General features: G+C 38.7%; 1 long non-coding RNA gene across 1 annotated transcript; it reads left to right on the top strand.

Annotated features, from left to right (window-relative positions):
• Positions 1-487: 487 nt before the first annotated feature.
• On the top strand, positions 488-1,380 carry LOC116040855. Its single transcript, XR_004102777.1, has 3 exons — positions 488-576; positions 875-965; positions 1,347-1,380. It is a non-coding gene; the product is annotated as an uncharacterized LOC116040855 (long non-coding RNA).
• The last annotated feature ends 5,059 nt before the right edge of the window (positions 1,381-6,439 follow it).

The raw sequence follows: 6,439 nt of genomic DNA, 5'->3' as shown, positions 1-6,439 counted from the left end.
GTGAAGGTGAGGTACAGGCTCTGGCTGGTTAGCCAGAGCCTGTACCTCACTGACGATACCAATGTGGCAGTTTTCCCTGGAGCAGAGGGCCACTTCAGTTCATTCGACCTCAGACCATTACGAAGTACACGGGCCGGGGCTGTGCTGGATGCAGGTGTTAACATTGCTGCGGGACCACTACCTACTCCTTCCACGAGCGGCCAGTTTCGCTTCTCCAGGTCGGCTAGCTCAAGAGCCCCTCAGTGCCACTCAGGGCTCAATCCCTGAAATACTAACCCTAACCCTACACATTTTTTTCGATTTCCATGTCCTTGTCAATAGAATATAAATATAAATGTTCTCTTGTATGGTCAAAATTTTGAATGAACTTAAATATAGTTGTTCTGAATACCAGGACTGTCAGTCTGGGAGAGGTACAGAGTGGAAAGCTTGTGAATGGTGGTTGTAAGATTTCCTGAGCAGGAGCCAGTGTCCCATCCACGATTACCAAAGTAAAAGATGCCTTAGGAAGCAATGAACAACTCATCCTGACAGACCACAATGGAGTGGAAATATTGGACTCAGAAGGAACAAGAAGTGCTTAATTTGAACAATTTTATTTACGATCTCAAATTATAGTTTAGGTAACCCTGTGTTTTGAAAATGTGCTGTGACAATAGCATGAACTTTTATGTTGCTTCACAGCTAAGTGGCAAATATATTGGGCTATTAATTGTTACGTCAACATTTATAAAGTCTCACATTTTAAACTGGAGCCATAAACAATGTCAAACCTTTGCCATTTCAGATAAAAACTAAATGAATATGCATTCACATGTCCGTCTTCAAGAGTGAGCTCTTATTGATACATACTGTATATTTTGTACTCAATTAGGCACCTTTTATTGGAAGCAGAACTCACGAAAAATCATGGCTGTACCAGAGGTTGATTTCCAAGCTGTGCAACAAAAGAGGCGAAGAATCTCGTAAGTCGGACTACCGAGATACAGTTTTTCCTCCTGACATCAATCACTGTAAAAGGCTAAGCATGGCCTGAATTAAAGAGCAGAGCTGGTCTGATACAACATATTCAAAGAGACTGCATGAAAGCACCTAAAATAATGGCACATTTCTCCATCAGTCTGTCCAGAAAAACTGCCATGTTTATCTGTCTTTTCTTTGATACAACTGTATCTCCTACAATCGGACATCTTCAGTCAATGGACACTTTATGCAATATTTGATTGGCACAAAAGCAATTATTTCTGTGTCCATAATCAATCTGAATGTAATGGCATGTCACATAATTTGCATACATTAACAGTTTCTAATTATTTAATATATACATGTGGCGTTTCTTTTCACAGACGCAGAGATGATGAGGGTGGACTGGACAGTGTGGACCCTGGCTGCTCAGGGTTTGTCTGAGGTGACAACTGCCATTCAGGGACTCTCTGACCTGGTCCATCGAAAGACCTTGTGAATAATGTCTAATATGGATACAATGACAGTAAAATGATTTATTAATGGTAACGAAATATACATATATAATACTTACAACCTCTACTGTTACAGACACAGATGTCCAGCAATCCGTTACAAGGCCCCTCACAATCCAGTGCACATGAAATTAGGAACAAGTCTTTGTTACATCAATGAGGTAGATCAAGGCCTCTTTGAATGGAGCATAGTTGTAATTGACAGCACTGTCAAAAACAACTGAAAGGTCGGGGTAATAATTGCGAAGTGCTGCTCTGCTCTCACTTTGTCTGCCTCAGACAGAAAGGGATCACTTCCAAATGAAGATACTCTGGTGAGGGAGGATCCCATGTCCCTGTCATACATGTCAGCTGCAAACTGTGGCATCTGACCGTAGAAGATCGGTTGTGATTTTTCTTGGTGTTCCAGTCCCCGCTAGGTGATTTGGTATCCCTTTCTCTTTAACAACACAAGAAATGTTTGTTGTGATGTTCAATGATAAAACACTTAAACTGAGTAACTTGTAAGGGAAATGTGACATACCGGGAATCCTGTGAGCATTCCATGATTGCACAAATCTGTTTATGCCAATCTGGCACATCTGGCAGGTCAGATTAGATGTGCAGAACCTTGTCAGACTGTCCTCCATATCTATTGCTTTCTGATCTTGTAGCTGGATGATGGCCTCCTTTATGGATAATTCACTCTGTTGTTAATTTCTGGCCACATCCTTTTCACTGTGTGATTCTGTGTTTTTTTTTTTTTAAAGAGATGATAGAGGTCTGTTAACAATGTGTTTAGTTGGGAACTAGTGAATAGACTAAGAATAACCTTGTGTAAATCCCCAAGACCACACAATGTTGAAAACATCATAAGAAAAAGTTCTGTATTCAAAATCCTAGAATAAGTATTATCTAAAGTACTGATTGTAACCACTCCTGGACCAGGATATATTTGAAATTATTAGATTACTCATTATGTAGTGGAGTATAAAGTAGCAGGACATGGATATGCTCAAGTAAAGTACAAGTTCCTCAGACTTGTACTTAAGTGCATTACTTGGCTTAATATACTTAGTTACTTTTCACCAATGGTGTAATGTAGATGCAGATGGTTGACATTACCCTTGTTGACTGTGTTTGGAGGTATGGCTGTCTTTGCTGGTTGTGTCTATATTCTAACAGCCTCTCTTGCATGTATAGGCACAGGTAAAACTCTTTGACATGATTCACACGAAGTTGATCCCATATTCCATAATGTGTTACTGCAGGTCTACATAAACACATATGAAACGCTCAATTATTAATATTATTACAATTGATAAAATATGTTCGATCAAACATAACATACAACACTGACCTGTACACCTCTTCATAGATGGCAAGATTGTTTTTAGCAGGCATAGTTGCATTTGCAACAATTTTCTTGCTGTATCCATCTACAGCAATCACATGAGTCACTCCAAACATGACCAATTTTTCATTTTGGTCCATGTGCATATTGTGTCCCATATACTCAGCATTATATGGGATTGGGTTAAAGTTACGGGAACCCTATGCAAGCAAGAAATATAAATATATTAGTCAGCATTAGATATAGGCTAGGTATTATTAGGTATACATGTACATGGTATAGGCTACATGGCCAGAAGGGTCTGCCAGCAGACCTCTGTGGGACTCATCCCATCTGTCAGGACGGAAATTACATCGGAATCACCCACAACTCTGTAAAGTAAAGGTAACCACCGTAATACATAAACAGTTCATGTCAAATATTTAAGTTGAAACAATAATGCACAGAATTAATTGAAATATATTATCTGGATGTGCACGGTTAAAAGGCCACAAAACACAAAGATTTCACGAATGGTTGTCTGTGATTCAGACTATGTTGATATAGGATATGATTTAAAATACTATGTTGTGCAAGGTATTTTAACTGCCAAACTTTAATGTTAACTTAGGCTATATGACGGTTTAATGATATGACTTTGCGTTGGCTAATGAAATGCACAGGAGGTGTATCATACCAATCTGTTATCTTAAACCTTTATAGAAAGCAATTTAAACATGTATTTCTTAAAACTTACTAGTCGCTATTTAAAAACTACTAGTACTTATTTATAGCTACTAGTAACTATCCCCGTTTTACTAGTAACAATTAATTACATACTAGTACTTAATTTTGTGTTACTAGTGACTATTTTTAGTTAATTAATTGCACATTTTTTCTATTCTATTCTATAACTATTCGAATAGTTACTAGAAACTAATGAAAAGGTGATCTCTACAGAGCCCCATAGATTGCAATGTAAAAATAGCAACTAGTAAGTTTTAAAGAATAAATGGTAAAAGGTAAAAACCTTGACATTTACATCCTGACAGATAAGATGACACCCAGATTGCCTGAGCTCCACATAGGAGCTCTGCAAACCCTATTGGGCAAAACTCTGTCTATTATAAAAATATAAAATTCAGGACTAGCCTATTTAAGACATACTTGACGCCGTTCTTCATGGTAAGGGGTATGGGCTGCTCTCAGAACGCTCCCAACGCGGCATTCCGCTGCACGTACCCCAACAAGGTTACAAGGACAGGTAGCCAGTCATCATTTTACGACCATATGTTGATCCAGTCTGTTAAAACACACACACACATATACACAGGCACACAATTGTTTGTCTACCATCAAATACCCTAGGTCTAGTACAGTGGTGTAGTCTAGTTTTTTTTAGTGAGTATACTGTGATTTTTCCCTCCAACCTCATACACCCCGTCCCAGAGCGACGTCCCATAAGCACCACTACAGTCACTAATACATACAGTATGCATGTACATGTAATATAGAGCATTCTGAAGGACTGCTTAGTCCTTAGGCTGTGTGTTATCAACACTGCAAAGACTTTAACAGCCAATGACAGTTACAGGTGGGCAAGGGCGTCACTTTGTGTTGAACAGTGGTGGGGACATTTAACGGCTCAGATTAGAGTTGTGACAAAACACGAAACACAACATATGATAGGCTACGTTACAATCCTGAATATTGGGGTCACAAGAACAAGACTAGAAGATGTTTTAATGCTATTTAAAGAAATATACGATTGGGGGATATGGGGGTCCTTCCCCAGAATATTTTGAGCATTAAACACTTAATTTCCTGCATTCTGGAGACATTTTCTGCACCAATTTATGGTGGAAATGTCTTTATTTATATAAAGGGAAACACAAAAGTCAGGTGGCAGGTGACAATTCAGAATATAAAAATATAATTGAATATAATGCAGTAATCAGTAAATAGTTTTCTTTTAGCTTAAGTAATTTTTTTGGACAATGCAGATGTGTTTTCTCTATATATTTAGTATCTTTTGCATGTTTTCTTATTGTGCCAAAAAAAACATACATTACATTTGTTATTTAACATTTCTTGTTGTTTTCAGAACATTTGGGAGAAAAAACTGAAAAAGTGGTGGGGACATGTCCCCAGCGTCCCTAGTGTAAATGACACCTATGCAGGTGGGGCGAATAGACTGATTTTCTAAAGTTTAGTGTTAATCACCATTTAACTCAGCCAGTTAGGAGCTACATGAAGCCTTAGATGTTATATGAATCTGGTCCCTTGAGCACAGCTTTTATCAGCTGGCAATTTTCAATGCACATGTAAGAGTATAAGTTGCAACTATTAGCCTATTAAAAGCAGAGGCTTATCAGTAGCAGTAATAACAATGAACATAGGCCTATGTGCAGTTATATCACCAACACTCATTCATTACAGAATATTATTACAAAAAGTGTCCACATCATGTCAAGCACACTTATCGTCCAAAACCATTGTCAAACTGAGGGTATGTAGCTACTGTATCAGCTGAAATGCATGAGCAAGCTTCCAGGAACTGTTATTTCTACAACTGCACACACACACACACACACACACACACACACACAGGCCATGGAAGCCGAAAACGTCAGTTCAGTGCTTCGCAACACAGACGGGGTGAATTTATGAATGAACGCGTGAAAGTTCTGTCACAAAACGATGTTGTTACGTATCATCTCGCTGTTTTAAGTGAGTATACGAAAATCTTTGACCGTTACTAGTGGGTATACAGCATATAGGCTACCTGCGTATCACGTAGACTACACCACTGGTCTAGTATGCTACATGTTTTACTTTTTTATATCACTTAACGTTACCTCATTTATTGCTCGAGAGACAGCAATGTCAAGGTCTGAATCAGGTGTGTCCTTTTCTCCGCATATTATGCTTGGCAAGTAGTCTCCGAATGCTGATCTCAGAGCTTCCACGCTGGACACCCATTTCTCGCATCTTTACTGAGATCCATGATATGGCATTCCATTCATAAACATGTCCTCAATAAAAGACATGTATGGTTCGAGTGCCATTTGAACTGGAAAGTTTGACCAACTGGGGCCGGACCCTTCGCTTTTGGCGCTCAGCGACCTACTCCTTTGAAACTATCCACTGCGCATGCGCAAGCAAGTGGAACGGCACCGTGGGAAATGGTTAGACCGACCAGGTCCGTGTACGTTTTGATAGTTTGTTTTTTCGTTTGAACCACAAAACAAAATAACGAGAAACCACCTGTTTTTCGTTTGTAGTTTCAAACCAAAAACAAAGAAACGGTAAAAAAAGAGCCGTTCTCCCGTTTTTGGTTTCTGAATCCAAAAACGAAAAACGACTAAACCAAATTCAAATAACGGGCTAAAAATAAATAGGCATAAATAAACCTGGACGGAAAGAAATCTGTTAGCGACAGTAGTTTATTACAGTGATTTAATATTGTGCCTATCCACGTATACATCACCAGTCACGTTTAATGAGCGCATTGTTTGGTTCAATCCAGTTGGTAATAGTTAACCTAAGAACTTATTGTGTGTGCAGAGTTGTTACTGTTAGCACTATATTATATAATTAAATGAATATTTAATGTGGTTTCCACCGTAATGTTCCCCCTTTCTACCAG

Source organism: Sander lucioperca, chromosome 9 (assembly GCF_008315115.2).
Source record: "Sander lucioperca isolate FBNREF2018 chromosome 9, SLUC_FBN_1.2, whole genome shotgun sequence".
NCBI classification, from domain to species: Eukaryota; Metazoa; Chordata; class Actinopteri; order Perciformes; family Percidae; genus Sander; species Sander lucioperca.
Note: the sequence above shows the minus strand (reverse complement) of the source record. Positions and strands in the feature narration are given on the sequence as shown.